This window comes from Thalia democratica, chromosome 3 (assembly GCF_965202585.1).
Source record: "Thalia democratica chromosome 3, ktThaDemo2.hap1.1, whole genome shotgun sequence".
In the NCBI taxonomy this organism is placed as follows: Eukaryota; Metazoa; Chordata; class Thaliacea; order Salpida; family Salpidae; genus Thalia; species Thalia democratica.
In genome coordinates, this window is record NC_139167.1 from 72,053,813 (window position 1) to 72,071,417 (window position 17,605).

The following is a 17,605-nucleotide window of genomic DNA, read 5'->3' on the forward strand; positions in this document are numbered from 1 at the left end:
TGACTTTTAGCTTTACACAGAAGAAGCTTTTAAATTTTACCTTTTTATTAAAGGAAAATTTACTTTGACTAATATTCTTAAGTCTAAATATTTATGTACTACTTTTAAAACTTAATACAATTAATACTACTTGGCAACCTTAAGACAAAATACTAACGCTTTATTAACTTAAGAAAGAAAAAAGCATAATATATTTTAAACTTTTTATAACCTAGCAGTTTAAAAGTGATTTTGTTAATGTCATTTTGTAAAAATATTGAAACAACCTGAATATTCCAAAAAAAACTTCAAACTAGTATTAGTTAGCCTGATTTTTACAAAATTTAACACACATCTGAGAGTTTTTGAGTGTTTAGCAACATACTTTAAGTGTAAGTAAGTTGTTCCAGTATACTTTGAATTTTAATATATTAGTCAACAACTATGCCTTTTTATACATTTTACTATACGGTTACAAGTTTATTGTTCATATGATTAACCTAAGCATCATAACCTAGACCACTTAAACTGGAAGACACATAAGGAAAAAATAAAATAACACATATAGTTTATTTATTATAACAAAGATAAAAACATAATTTGATGTAAACTTTATAGGTTTACATAAAAAGAAAAAAATTAATCACAAACTTATATTTATTTACGCTTTGATGTAGAACGAACAACATCAAGTATTTTAATGCATTGACTAACAACAAAAACAAAAACCTATCGCTCCAAGGACATTATCGTTAGGCTCTCATTGGCTTATTTCATGATCATGGAATGCTGGTATAAGCATATCTTGATACTTTCGATGAACATAAGTTCAAACTTCTAAATGTTACTCCTTCATTGGCTTATCATTATCATGCAACATTATTGTAATGAAATAATCTAAGTTTAAATCATGAAAAATGCGCTATTTTATTGCTTTTTTATTCTCAGACTAAACTAAAAAATGAAAATAAACATCAGGTACAAACTTAAATATCTTTACACTTCATAAACTAACTAAATCTTTATTTTAATTTAACAATATTTGCTAATTATATCATCGAGAAAAAATAAGTAAAAATAATACTCAAAAATCTTGTGTCAAAGCCTTACTAATGTTTATCTTTCTGTTTAAAAAGTAAGACATTTCACATTATTTTTATTTAATGTATTCAAATCGTTTTTATTTAAGATTAAAAATGTGTATTCAAATAAATTATTTAAATTAATCTAATAAATATAAATTAATGAAATGTTGTACGTTATTAATTATTATATAGTTCTTCGTAAAACTTCAAATAAAAGCTGTACATTAAAATTTTATTAAAAAACTACCACATTTTATTTATTTAAAACAACTTGCGTTTAAAAGCGAATACATTTGAGTAAAAACTTTTATTTTTATTAAAAAAAAAAAGTCTTCGTGCAAAAGTGTCACCTAGTGCAAAAGTGACCCTCCGTGCGGAAGAGTCGCCGTGCAAAATTGTCCCCTCGTGCAAAAGTGACCCTCCGTGCAAAAGTTTCGCCGTGAAAAAGTGTTCCCTCGTGCAAAAGTGACCCTCCGTGCAAAAGTGTCGCCGTGCAAAAGTTTCCCTCATGCAAAAGTGACCCTCCGTGCAAAAGTGACGTCGTGCGAAAGTGTCCCCTCGTGCTAAAGTGACGCTCGTGCAAAAGAGTCGCCGTGCAAAAGTGTCCCATCGTGCAAAAATGACCTTTCGTGCAAAAGTGACCCTCGTGCAAAAGTGAGGCTCCTGCAAAAGAGGCCTTATTGCCCACTAGTAGCCCCTTAACTTCTCATAGCCTCCTAAACTTATGTTTAAATTATTTCATATTTACATATTTCTCACTTTTGGTAACGCTGCACTGATAAAACGTATGTCAAACTTTAAAATATTATTTTTAGAAATCAAAGCGTAATTAAGTTACTTAGTTACATAAGAACTAAAGTATATATACTGATTGAAATTTAATCTTATTTTTATGAACAGTAGTACAAACTTTTTACTTTAAAATTAAAAAAGTCTTGGCTAAAAAACAGTACAAAATGTATCACTGAATTTCAATGACACTATTATTAATTTATAAAGTTTTTTCAATGCGCTACAACAAATTTAAATATAGTCCATATAAAATTTCAAGAAATTATAATAACTTTACAAAATTTTATATATAGAATAATTTTCTAATATTGTATTTTTAGAAACTGAGTAGCTTTAAATTTGTACTAGCTTACAAAATTGCACGAATGGACAAAAGTGCACGAAGATACTTTCACACGAAAGGACATTTTTGCATGTATTATGTTTTATTATATCATTTTTTTAAATTTCTAATTAGTTTTAACTTTTTATTTATTAATTATATTTTTACCATCACTTTTATCCATAACCCTTAACCTAGTTCGGTAAGCTATTTTTTATTTATTTTTTTTAAATTTATAGTTTTTATTTCTACTTTCACTGTTATCCTTAACCCTTACCCTCAGTAGCTTTTTCGTTTTTTGTTTATTTTTAAATTTATTAGCTTTTTGTAAAGTCTAATAGGTTTTTTTTTTGTAAAATTAAGTATAAATGATTTTGTTTAGTTTCACTGTTAAACTGATTTAGTATATAATGATAGTTTTGAGTGTTACTAAACACTTAAAAACTATCAGTTGTGTGTTAAATTTTGTAAAAATCAGGCTAACTTATACTAGTTTGAAGTTTTGTTTTGGAATATTCAGGTCGTTTTAATATTTTTACAAAATGACATTAACAAAATCACTTTTAAACTGAATGGTTATAAGGAGTTTAAAATATATTATGCTTTTTTCTTTCTTAAGTTAGTAAAGCTTTAGTATTTTTGCCTAAGATTGCCAAGTAGTATTAATTGTATTAAGTTTTAAAAGTAGTACATAAATATTTCGACTTAAGAATATTAGTCAAAGTAAATTTTCCTTCAATAAAAATGTAAAATTTAATAGCTTCTTCTGTGTAAAGCTAAAAGTAATTTAAATTGATTAAGTAAATAAAGTAAGACCATAACAAAGCTAAAACAATGATATATAAAGTATTTTTTATCCTAGTTTCTAAATTATTAACTTTATTGTCCCTAGCATAAAACTTTTATAAATAATTTTATTTTATCCTTTCGTTAGTTTGTTTCTAACATTAACTTTTACTGTTTAAGTTTTAGATCTTTTATTTTTTGTCTTTAATAAAGGTTTATAATAAAATTTCAGTTTTCAGTTTCTTTTTATGTTGCAGACTTGGTAGTAGCTAAAAAACTTTTAATCAGCCTGCATGCAAAATTTATTTTCCGTACAATAAAGTCATCGTGCCAAAATGTCGCTGTGCAAAAATTCATCGTAAAAATGTAACGTTCTGCAACAATGCTGCCGTAAAAAACTGTCATCGTGAAAAATTTCGCTGTGAAAAGTGTCTCATCGTTCAAAAGTGACGCCGTGCAAAAGTGTCACCTCGTGCAAAAGTGACCCTCCGTGCAAAAGAGTCGCCGTGCAAAAGTTTCCCTCGTGCAAAAGTGACCCTCCGTGCAAAAGTGTCGCCGTGTAAAAGTGTCCCCTCGTGCAAAAGTGACGCTCATGCAAAAAAGTCGCCGTGCAAAAGTGTCCTTTCGTGCAAAAGTGACCCTGCGTGCAAAATTGACGCCGTACAAAAGTGTCTCCTCGTGCAAAAGTTACGCTCGTGCAAAAGTGACCCTCGTGCAAAAGTGACACCCAACTATTTTAAACACCTTATAACCTATCAGTTTAAAAGTGATTTTGTTAATATCATTAAGTAAAATATTAAAACAACCTTAATATTCCATAAAAAACTTCAAACTAGTATAAGTTAGCCTGATTTTTACAAAATTTAATACACAACTGATAGTTTTTAAGTGTTTAGCAACACTCAAAACTATCATTAAATACTAAATCAGTTATACAGTGAAACTAAACAAAATCATTTATACTTAATTTAACAAAATAAAAACCTATTAGACTTTACAAAAAGCTAATAAATTTAAAAATAAACAAAAAAAAAAGCTACCGAGGGTAAGGGTTAGGGAAAACAGTGAAAGTAAAAAAAAAACTAAAAAATTTAAAAAAAATAAATAAAAAATAGCTTACCGAACTAGGTTAAGTGTTATGGATAAAAGTGATGGTAAAAATATAATTAATAAATAAAAAATTAAAACTAATTAGAAATTTAAAAAAATGATTAATAAAATTTAACACATACAAAAGTGTCCTTTCGTGTGAAAGTATCTTCGTGCACTTTTGTCCATTCGTGCAATTTTGTAAGCTAGTGCAATTTTAACAGCTACTCAGTTTCTAAAAATACAATATTAAAAATTTTTTCTATATAAAAAAATTTGTAAAGTTTTTATAATTTCTGGAACTTTTATATGGACTATAACTGATTTTGTTGTAGCGCATTGTAAAAACTTTATAAATTAATAATAGTGTCATTGAAATTCAGTGATATATTTTGTACTATTTTTTAGCCAAGACTTTTTTAATTTTTAAGTACAAAATTTGTACTACTGTTTATAAAAATCAGATGAAATTTTAATCAGTATATATATTTTAGTTCTTATGTAACTAAGTAACTTTATTACGCTTTGATTTCTAAAAACAATTTTTTAAAGTTGACATACGTTTTATCAGTGCAGCGTTACCCAAGTGAGAAATATGGCCCCCTTTGGGGAAGGCTATGAGAAGTTAAAGGGCTACTAGTGGGCAATAAGGCCATAATTTGAAACTTACACTAGATATTGTGGAGTTGAATGTGAAGTCGAAAAAAAAAGTCTTAGAGAAGATTTTGAGAAATCATGTTGAAAGTGCTGTCGGAGCCTTTTTTTTTATTTCTTTAAAGGGGACCTAATGTAAAAACAGTTTGGGGTACTCTGTTCTAGTGATAATTGAAAAACAAAGTATTAAGAAAACGTAAATAGTCAAGCGTTTATGTTTTCTGCTTAAAAACGCATGCTTCGCTTAAATTAGGCTGATTTTTAGTTTGTTGTTCTAGCTATTTACAGTCATAATTTATTTAGTCATTTAGAGTTTCTATTTGAATAAGGATTAGCATGTATCAAAGTCCCTCAGAAACTGGATTGCCAATAGAAGTAATAATTCTAACAAAAGTCCTTTGGCAATCGGGTTAGAAATGGTCATAAACCATTTTTTGTTAAAAAGTATTGCAGAATAACTTGGTTTCAAAAATTAACTAAAAACATGAGAATTTGAGTAGCCGATAGAATCAGCCTTCAAAATTTATGAAAAATCAATATGTAGTGAAGTTGTTACTTAAGTTTTTAGCAAGCGGCGAGATTATATACGATTGTAATCTTTTTTTTATACTTAAAAAAATTATGACGTCACTACACTCCTTGAAATACACGATTAAAACGTAAACTTTATGGTCTTATGTTATGGTCTTACTTTTATTCACTTTATCAATTTAAATGACATTTAGCTGTACACAGAAGACTCTTTTAAATTTACATTTTTACTAAAGCAAAATTTACTTTGACTATTATTCTTATGTCTAAATATGTATGTACTACTTTTAAAACTTAATACAATTAATACTACTTGGCAACCTTAAGACAAAATACTAACGCTTTATTAACTTAAGAAGGACAAAAGCATAATATATTTTAAACTCCTCACAACCTATCATTTTAATTCTGATTTTGTTAATCTCATATAATTAAAATATTAAAACCTCCTGAATCCTTCAAAAAAAACTTCAAACTAGTTTAAGCTAGCCTGATTTTTACAACATTTAACACAAATCTGAGAGTTTTTAAGTGTTTAATAACACTGAAAATTGTTATTAAATACTAAATCAATTAAACAGTGAAACTAAACAAAATCATTTATACAATTAAAAAAATACTTATTAATCTTAAAACTTATTTTAGTTATAACTGTAAAAATAAAAAGCTTATATTTTATCATATTTTTTTACTCGTTTGTTTTGTGAAAGCTCGTTACTCCTTTGTGGCAATCATGATGTATGTAAAAACAAAAAAGGTTTTTTGGGCTATTTCTAACCACTAGAAAGAATGTAAACATAAAAACAGGCTATAAGCACTGGGTTATTATAAATTCTTATTCTCAACAAAATTAGTTTCATATACTTTTATCACAAATAAGGTATTGTCAAGTACAGCGTTGTTCTGTAAAATAAAGATTAAATTTCTTTTCAAGGATCAGGGTTAACACTTTTTAAGGCAAAAGAAAACTAGTCTTAGTAACTAAAACCTAGCTCGAATCAGCCTAGGTTTTTAAAAATACTTCAAAAGAAGTTATTAAGCTTATATGCAGTTGCCTTAAAAGCCAGTGGGCGTTTTTTAGACTTATATGTGTACAATTAAAACAAATATTAATAACATTTATAGCACCTTCAGGATTAGAAGATTTATATTTAACTAAAACTAAAACCCTAAATTGAAAAAGACATTCATTATAAGTTTTCTTTGCCAATCTTCAAAGCAAAAAAGTCAGCCTGATGATTAAAACCTCGTCGGAGATTTTATAATTATAAAAGAGTTCAACTGATATCGTTGTTTTTTTTAAACTCAAGAAGTGCCACCATAAAACTTTCTTCAAGTCGTCTTAAGTTTGGCACAAGTGTTTATGTGATAATTGTCACATGTAAAATGAAACCAACTAAAAACTTTAAGGTCGCTTTTTTTGATCCTAGGCAGTTTGCACTCGGGTAGTTTTTAGAAAAACGAATTCTGCTAAGTTGAAAATTTCTTCAAATCATCTTAAATTTTACACAGGATGTTTTTGTTGTATTTACCCATTTAAAAAATAGCTGACATTTCAAGGTCATCGTCTTTATAAGTACCTTAATGTGCATAAGAATTAATTTATAATGCACAGAAAACTGACGTAAAAAATCAAAACATATCAAAATCAAAAAACAAACAGTTTAACCTTATGTCTTTTTATTAATATGTTTCATATGTTTCTGTGCACATTCAGTTATAATACACAGTGGAAATATCTGTTATATAACTTAGGTATAAAATACATGCTAAATTAAAACACCTAACTTTAAAAAAAATCAAATTTTAAATCATTACTGCGCAATACTTTTGTACGCAAAATAGAAAACATTGGTATTTAGTTGATTTATTTAACACTTATTTTATAAATAATATACTGAATCCAAGTAGTTTTAAAATGTTTTTTTAGTTTACCAGTTATTGTTAAAAGAAGGAAGTTGTTATCTAAACAGTGAAAAAAACTGAAAAAAAAACTATCTGTCTTTTTATAATTTTTAAGCCTAGGTAGTTTATGTTTTAATTGATTTTAAAGGTTTTTTACTGACTTCAAAAAATAATAATTACATCATCTTACCGAAAAAAATCGACTTAAAAAAAGTTTTGGCGAGCCACATTTATATGGTTGTGGGCTGCAGTTAGCCGATTTAGACTAAACTTAACTTAGACGATTTAGTTTGTCGTTCTAGCTTATTCAGTCATGAATTTATAGTCACTAAACTAGTTACTGGCGTAACGATGTTATATGTTTTAAGTTAGGCTGTTAAACCGAGGTAGTTTATTTCGTGGTTAGTAAATTTTTGTTGTATTCAATATTGTTATGTGTTAATTTATCATTTCTTTCTGTTCACATTTATTATTGTAAAATACACAAGTAAAAGTTATTTAACACCTAATGAACCTATTTGATTAAATCCCAAAATAGTTTAAAGACTAAAGCGATAAATTGACATTCATAATTTAAAATTTTAAGCGTTACTGTCAGTTAACCACCAGATCCGTGTTACATATATATAAACCAAGTACATTCCCGATTTGGTATTATGGTAGTTCGGACTTCCGCGTATTCCTTTTGAGTTTCAATGAGACACCAGTAAATTGAGCACATACCTTCAATAATATATCTTCATAATTAGTGACAAAAAAATATTTTAAAACTATATTAAAATTTTAAGTTAATTACATAAATAAAGTCTAATTGTCATTATGGAAATAGTTTATTCTAGGCCTAGTAGTAGCCAACTGCAGGGACTGGTGTTATTTTTAAAAAGAGAAATATTTTTCATTACCAGATGAGTTTCCATTGTCTAATCTTCCCAAAACAGTAGCCTACATAAATCTAAATTGTAAGTACAATCAGAGTAATTTATTGGAAATAATCTCATGAATTGCTTAATGTCAACACCAGATAATGATCTCTACCATCTTATATTACGAGAAAAGCGTGTAGGTAGCTCAATAAATATGATGACGTGACCTGATATACTCAGCAGATTGTACAGAGTAACAATGCGGGTCGAGTTAGACGCCTCAAAGTAATTGAGTCAGACTACAGAAATATCATCACGACTATAACGAAATCATACAGCTTACTATTAAAATTCAGTTGTTTAAAGCTAAGATTAGAAAAATTAGTTCGAAGTAAGTTTATGGAATAACTTAAGACTATGCATTACAAATTAAAGCGTTATTTTCAATTAATCACCATGCCCGTGATATGCATAACAAAGCACATTTCCCAGTTGGTTTCAGTTTCTAGAGAGTGAACATTAAACTTGTTGTTGTTTTTATTTAAACTGCAGTTGAGTAAACTAAATTTTTCCTTAGTATACGACAAAACTTTAATGTTTTAAGCAGTGTTTATTTCGGCCATCGTCAACAAAGTTGATATGTTTGGCGTCATCAACAATGTATAATGAACTTCACTACACAACTAAAAACAACTGCATCCGAGACAACATACGACCTGTTTTGTCCATTTTAGAGTTCATAAAGGTAGGTATAGTCGCGAGAAACCGCTGTTCAGATTCAACCAAGCGGGCTTTAAGTACAATGTACTGAATGGATCGTTTGTGGGTAAAGCTGAAAAATTAAAATGGCTAAACCATTCTAAACACAGTTATATTCATCCCGCTTGGTCATAATACAATGATCTAAATTGTGTTTCTAATCTAAAAAATGGAGTAAAAATCATTTTGTCAGTGTCTGTGAACAGTTTAAGAAACAAACGCTTTGTTTTTGTCAGAGCCCAGTTGTAGAATAAGCGTTGCTAGAATAAGAACAGCACAATAAAATAAGCACTTAGAAACCAGATAAAGTTTAACAAAAATATTTATTTATCAGACAGACAGATTATCAAGAACAAAAATTTTATCATCCCACATCAGAGGCGTAGTCTAACAAAATCAGGCTTTTTTCAAAGGATTGTTTGTATAAAAAAAAAACAGGTACAACCATCATGTCGTATAAAAGAGATCGCAGAAGTATTTAAGCACAACTGTTAGCAATGTTGCTACCTAGGAAATGAACTTTTTGAAACGAAATTTTTTGATGGACATCAAACTAAAAATCATGGTGAAAACTGAAAAGCTGGATCGATATTGTGGAAGTCAACCGTACGACATGCATGCAATTTTCGACCATCTTCGGCAAAATTAAAATATATTTGCTATCATAAACTGAGCAGGGTCAACAAAAACAATTTCTATATCAAAATAAATACAACCTACTACCGCCTTCTAAACAGGAGTCACCATGCAAATACAGTTGCAAGAAACCATACGGGTTCAAGTACATTACCACTATATCATTTGTTGGTACAGTCGTAGTAAAATGACTTAAATACATAAATTATTCTGACCTCAAGATTTTATAGCTTTGCTAAAGATTTGTCGAAATACTGCTACTTGTTAACTGACAAACAAGCGTTAAATACAATTTCAAGTTAAAAACGAAACATGTTTCAGACGTTAAATTGTAATTGTTGAATTGGTTACGTCATTTTTTCGACGTATTTTTGATTGTTTGCGCAAAGAAGAAGTAAAGATTTTCTTAATTTAACATTGGTTTTAACTGAAAGCTAGAAGTAAAAAATACTAAAGATATAATGAAATATTTTTATTGATGTTTAAGGTAGTATTTTTAAAAATTATTGCAACAATTTTTCACGCGTAATTTTTCTACTGTCAGGTTTTTCTCAAACTAAAAAAGTAGCTAAAATTTATCTAAATGTACTTTTTAAAGCAAAAAATCTTTAATTTTCTAAAAATATCTTATTATAAGTTAAAGAAAATTTAAATTTTAAAAAGACTAAATAATCTAAACTTCAAATAAAAACATTGAAAGGTATTTAATAAAATCTAAAAACAGACTAAGCACTACAGTATTAAAAGTTTCTTTGATCAATTAAAAAATACGTTTTTAATTAAATAATCTATAATGCTTTTTTGGTTTGCGCCTTATATTAAAAACCAACAGAACTCAATGAATTTGATCGTTTGTATTTTAAAATTTACTTTTATGGTTTTTAAGTCGTTAAAATGTTTTAACAGTTAATAAAAAAAAATCAACTTAACAAAATAAAGCCATTTGTAATGTTTGTTAATTTGTTGTCGATTTTCATTTAGTCGTGATTTTGTGTAATTGCTGAATCCTCTCAGCTTTGCTGATTATAAAGATACTACTAGTAAGAAGTTTAGTTAAACTTTTTGTAGAGTAAATTGTAACGATTTTTTTTTATTAGTATTTGTTAAAATACGCTGTAACCGCTCTGTAAAGGTAGAGAGCCGTCCTTTCTCTTCTCTCAAACAATTACGTGTTACAAGTAGCGAACTTGATTTAGTTTGGCTTGTTTTTATTTTGGTTTGTGCTTTGTTGGTTTTTGCTTATTTTGCTATTACCTTGCTTACGTTAGCATTGTATATTCTGACAAGTTTTTGTTCACCATCGTTACTAGTGTAACATTATCGATTGTAATGAACTTTGGTTGTTAATTCTAAGTATTTTATTTCTTATTATTTTGCTAGTACAGTTTGTTGTATTTTATCGCACATTTTTTCATTGTAAATAAATTCTAAACTTATAGACTCGATTTCAATTATCAAGTAGTTTAAGTTTTCAAAAAACCTTATAAACCTACTTCAATAAACAATAGTTTAATTTATCTAACGGGAACGGGTCAAAATTGCATGAGGTTACTAAACTTCATGAGGTTACTAAATTTGCACGAGGGCAATAAATTGCACATAGAAAATTTTAAACAGCGGGTCAATTTTGCACGGAGTGTCACTTTTGCACGAGAATAAAAAAATAAAAATAAAATTAATAAAAAATGAAAAAATTAACTTATAGAAAAATTAATAAAAAAATAAAAACACAAATAACAGTTTTTGGCCGAGGGTAAGGGTTAGGGGTAACTTTAACTTAAAAATATAAAAATAGTTTAGTAACTAATAAAATTTAACAAAAAAACAAAAGTTAAAAAAAAAATTAATAAATTAAAAAGAAAAAAAAGCTACCAACCGAGGATAAAGGTTATAGGGAACAGTAATAATAAAAAAATAAATTGAAAAAAAGTTACCGACCGAGTTCTAATAGTAAAAGTAAAAAAAATAAAACAAGAATTAACAAAAAAAAGATAAATAAATTTTCTCGTGCAAAAATGTCTCCATGTAAAATTGTCTACTTGTGCAAAAGTGACCTTTTTTTGCAAAAGTGTATTAGTGAAATTTTATCTTCGTGCAAAAGTATCTTCGTGCAGTTTTGTACGGTCATGCAAATTTGACAGCTATCCTACCTAAGAGCTTCGTAAAGCTATTTTAATATACAGAATTTAGGTTCAATCATAACTTATTACCTATTAGGATAATAGTGTAAGTCAAATTTACACTTTATAAACCTACTCTATCAACTAACGAGATCAGCCTAAGACTACCGTAGTACTATCTAAGGATATCAATAAAATAGAGCTTTATAATCAGGATAGGCCTGCATTACATATATAACCAAGCATAACCTTGGATTAGTTTGACGCATCAATTACAATTATTGAAGTATCTATAAGTGTTTATTTGTTTTTGCTTAGAAAGTACTTTTTTTCGCTAACTTTTCTGATAACTTGATAAATTGTTTTTAAATTACAGACAACATTTTTTGATAAAAAAATATTTATAACTAGTTCGGATTAGGATTACTTATAAAAAATATATAAAAATTATAAATGTATAATGAAAATTTATTCAAAGCTAATTAATAAACTAAAGAAACAGAACTTTTAGCTTTAACTAAAAATCAAAGTTTATTTTATTGATTTACCTAAGTTCAAACAAATAATTAGTTTTTCTTTTTAAAAACAAAAGTAAGTTGAAAAAAAATAAGTATTATAGCCCATTAACTATTAACTTGTTCTTATAAAAGTAATAAATTCTAAAAGTAAAAACAGAACAATTTTGAAATATTTTATGATTTTAAATTTTGAAACATTTAGTAAAATAAAGTAAACTTAATAGATTAACAAGATGTTCTACTCTTAATAAAGAAAAAGAAACTTATATAGAGTAAAGTGTAAGAAGCTGTTTTACTCACAAAAGCATTTAATTAATATTTTTAAAAAGAAAAAACAAACTGGACCAAAACATGTAAAAACTTTAAGTGGAAAATTTTGTGTAGTTGCTCAACGAACCGTAACAGTTAAACTGCCTTAAATATTACAAACGAATTGTGTGGAGAAAAAAGTTTCATTTTCATTTAAACATCTTGCAGATTGAATTTTATTAAAAGAGTTTGAAATTTTATAAAATACCTACCTAAAGGCTTGATAGCTTTTGTTAATATTTTGATTGTTTGATGAAACAGGTTATCACAGAATTTCTGTTACTAATGACTATAATACTATAGTTTGATTTCTGATACCTAGATTTTTATAGAAAAAACTTTGTCTTTATATTTATACTTTTTCTTTTAATTAAAATTTAATTTTATATTTTACAACTTCTACTAATAGTTTGTTCTATTAACCGTATTAGCTTTTTTTTAGAAGTACAGTTATTGAGTTGAATTTTTCAATTTTGAAGTGTAATCATGTTAATTTATTTAAAACATGCAAACGGGTTTAAATCATTGATGAAACTGAAATAAATTTAATATAATACAGCTAAAGAATGTTATTGGCATTGTTTTTAATTCTATTACTTCTCCGTTATTATTTAAGTTCTCTGAAGCCATTTTTGTTTAAAACTGAAGGCTACACATATTGGGTAATACTACATATCCAATATTGTCTTTTTAGCATAAAACTAAATATTTTCACTTTATTTATTTTCAAACGTTTTAGTTTACTTACTATTTAAAAAAATCAATGATAGTATAATGTTTATATAACTGTATGTTTTATATAGCGTTAAAATAAAGAATAAAAAAATTGTTATACATTTACTTATTTATAATTTATTCAACATTATGTAGTTCAAAACAATTAAAACATCAAAAAACTGATTATTACTATAACAAGCTATACTCTGTTTTTGTTTATAGACTCAAACTTTTGTATAAGATAAGTTACATTTGTTGATTTGAAACAGTTTTGACGTTAAAACTACATTAAAAGAACTTAAAAATTATCTTGTGTGAAATACCTAAGGAAGTTAAATATTACTTAAAAGTGAATTACTTCTATTTATGACATAGATGACTATTAAAGGTATTTAAAATGCACTTAATTCAAAATTTATCTTTTGTTAATCGTTTTAATTGTCAGAGGCTAATAATTGAAAGATATAAGAAAACTGCAATAGTGTTTATTATAAACCTTTGGTTATAGAAGGCGTTTCTGTATTTTTCATGAAAATAAACGATAAAATTTTAAATAAAACAATCAAAATCACATTTAACTTCAATGTCTTAATTGGCTGGTTAATAAAATATTTTAACAGCATTTTTTTAACAAAATATCGAACAACTTTAAGCTTTTCATTGAACAATTTCACGAAGTTTTTTTAATTTTTAATCGAAAATCAGAGTTATGGTTTTGCAGCAAAATAAATGTTATAATTTTAATTACCAACCAATGAAAAGTAACAATGTATTAAACTACAACTAAATGAAGACACACGTATACTTTTCCTAAACAAATTAGCTAAGCATTACAATTTAAAAATCCTACTTTTTAATGTCATATAACAAAACAGTTTCAACTACACAGCTTCAGCTTTTGTCATCAACTTTGCCCTGTAATCATGCTGCTCGCGATCACACAAGTACTGTTTCGCAATCTCTGGCATGATAGCGTTCTTAGGATTGCAACTGACCATCAGGGACAAAATGGCTAGAACTATCTTTGCAACAGTGCAAGATGGTGTCCAGTTTTCTTTCAGCATTTCCAAACATATAATGCCTTCGGAGTTTATATTGCAATGGTAAATTTTGGTTATAAACCTGTTTTTATAAATTAAAAACATGAAAATATATTAATTTTAGTTTTTTTTTTGACAAAAAACGCTCAAACTACTTGATAGTAAGTATTTGAGTAAATATAAAAAAAATTATATTAAGGTTATAAAATTAAACTGAAAATAACAAACAACTAATTTACCAACCTAACAGTAGGAGCAATGTACGGATAATTTCTGCTGAAAATGAATTCCACTCTGAACACACCACCTTTATACACACTAGAAGCCGGTCCTTTCAATGTTACCATCCAATGGCTTATTGAGTTTCCTTAAATATTTTTATCAAAAAGTTATTGAAGCAATAAAAAAAGACTTGAAGCTATTATTTTTAGCAATATATATTTGTTTCTATTAATCTACTATTAAATAAATGACATATTTTGCTTTGTTTTTTCATTGATATACTTGTACATATTCATTATACCTTGTTACTTTAAAACTACAACTTTATAATATTAAACGATATGTTTTATATTTAATAACAAAATATCTAAAAACTTAGCTTGATTACCAAAAGGTCTTTCTATACTCCAAGTTTTAAGACTAAACTTTAAATGCTTTGTTTTATTTATACTTATAAGCTATAACTACCTATAGTGGCTACTTTGAAATACGGGGAGGGCTCGAAATTTATTTCGAACAGCTCCCTTTGAAGTCTTCTGGCAGATGGAATCATGCGGAGTTGGTTCAAGTTCATCCAAGTTTTGCAAAGTTGAGTTTTCTTGGCCCTTGTTGGTTTTTGTTGCGTTTTCTTAGTTTTCACCGGTTTCGGTTTAGCCCGTGACATGCTTTATTTCTTTTTAGCTATTAATTTCTTAAAAAATGATAAGATATATAATCACAAGTATTGTAAAGTAAAAAAAAACTTACCTGATTATGAAAGTATTTAGACTATGTTATATACTATAATTATTATTTTTGAATAACTTAAGTTATAAATTTAAACAACTTTATTTTAGTTGTGTATCTTGCCAGATATAAAGTTCTTTACAGAGCGTATAAAAATAACTGTATTAGTTTGCATTTATATGTTTCATTTAAAATTTTTGAAATTATGTTTTCAAGTGCCTTGTTAAATTTTTTTTTTTATAAATAAATTTAAATTTCAAGCATTATCAACAGCTAAAAATATAACCGTTTAAATAAATAAGTTAAGTGTAAAAATTTAGATATTTTTTTGTTAAAACAATTTTAAATAGTAAACTAACATAACATCCACCCAAACACTTAATTCTTTATATAATTATAAAAAACGTAGAGTACTTCGGAAATATGATTAAGAATAAGAATTTAAACTATTTTTGAAACTTTTTCTTTTTGTGCTCAGTGAAGCGTCTCAAAGTTTTTTCTAAAAGCTGTAAATATTTTAATAAAAAAAGTCTGACTGTATGAAAGTAAAACAACTAAATAATGCTTTTGTATTTTAAATGTAAACAGTATAAAAAATGTATACAAATTAATCAAAAGAAAACTTATTATATACTTTATTTTTCTACTTTGTTGATTTTTATTAAGAACATGTTAATAAAAACTTTTAAACTAAATAAAGATTTTTTTTGGTTTAATGCTAAATACCTGCTATCTTTAAGCTGTTAGATAACATCTGTTTACTAGAAGTACTTAAACCACAGTTTAAAAAATATACATAATGCAGAATTAACAAAATAAATAAATTGATCACTAGTGTTTACTTTTTCTATTTTGAAAAGTTAACATAATAATTGCTATCATAAATCACTTGATAAAAATGATTTAAAAACAAACAACATACTGTACTAGACTTTGACATAAAAAATTAAAAAGTAATTTATGAACATGTAGAAATCTAAATTGCTTTGTAAGTTAAAAAAAAATATCTAATAGCTGCTTCAGTTGTGTTACGTTATTTCTAACTTTAAATGAAAACTAAAAAATTAAATAATTAATATAAATAAATTAAATTAAATAGTTATTATTTACCATCAAAAACAAACTTTGTGCACTAATTGTTATTACTAAGCTAAGTATTTATAAATATTTCTTGCAAGCTACTTAACGCACACACAAACACGAAAGTGAAAAAAAAAGTAATTCGATACACAAGTGTTCTCTCTTTTCGCGCCATAATACAGTGAAGAAACTTTTTCATTACTCAAAGCTTTGCAAAGTTTTATGTTTTATTGTCAATTTACATTGTTAATCAACTAAAATTTTTATTTAGCTTAAAAAAAGTGTAAAAATTTTGTTTAAACCTTTTTTAAAATATACAAAATATAACTTAGAATGACGTCCAATACAACAAAATAATGAAAAACCAAAAAAGACTAAATTATTGATTTTAAATACAGTGAAACGTTGTATTTATTTAAATAATACTTTTATGTGCTAGTCTTTGTCCATAAAGTATTCTTGAACAATAAAAAAAGAACTTTTAAACAAGTTTTTTATGCTAAAGACTAACTTTTGTTTCGATATATTTATTTGTTTTAAAAAGTTAGTTTTACAGTATTATAATTTTTAAATGCTCTAAATAATTGTTGAAAGTGGTTATTCTAATTTTTAAATTACAATTGTTTCTAAGGTAAATTATTTTATGAAACACATTTAAAATTTATCTATTTTTATAAACTAGTATTGATGAAATTAGTTTGCAAAAAAAAATATGCAAAAATAACCCTTTGAAAAAATTTAGTACTAATCTATTTGTTTAAAAAAAAATAAAAGCATAAAATATGGTGTCAAATTATTAAGTAGTTTTCTGTAGAAAGTCAGAATCAGCCACAAATGTATAAGGTCACAAACGTGTTTTTGTGTTTGTAAATGAGGTTGTTCTAAATATTTCTTAAGTAAGGCTTAGTGTTTAAAAAATATTTTGGAAATTTAGTTGTTATCATACGAAAATAGTTATAAAATCTGTATGAAGAGAAATAGCTATACTTATTTAAATTGAAAATTGTTATTAGTTTTTCGAGTTTATCTGATTTACAATAATTAAAATAAGTTATAAGATGCAAAACAAAACAAAAAAAAAAAACGTTTCAAATTAATGTTGTAACTGCTTTGTTCGACTTTAACGCTAAAATGAACGACTGAAAACTATATGTTTAATTTGTTTTACTTAGTTTGAATTTGATTTAAAAAACTTTACACAATGTGAATATTACTCAGATATAAACACAAAATTTAATAATTTAGAACACAAATTTGTGAAACTAGCTTTACGACTAATTTTTCATTAGTAACTATAAATAACCATATAGAAAATTTTAAAAGTTGATTTAAATAGAATGAAAGATCAAAATCTCAAACATAAACATAGTTTTAGACCATGGGTCGGCAAACTGCGGCCTGCGCGACACATTGAATTTTTTGTTCAACTAGTTTAATATACTAATATTTACGAAAACACAAAAATAAAACTT

General features: G+C 26.5%; 1 pseudogene; it reads right to left on the reverse strand.

The window, feature by feature from the left end:
* Positions 1–13,946: 13,946 nt before the first annotated feature.
* Positions 13,947–14,991, reverse strand: LOC145832520 (uncharacterized; annotated as a pseudogene).
* Between the last annotated feature and the right edge of the window lie 2,614 nt (positions 14,992–17,605).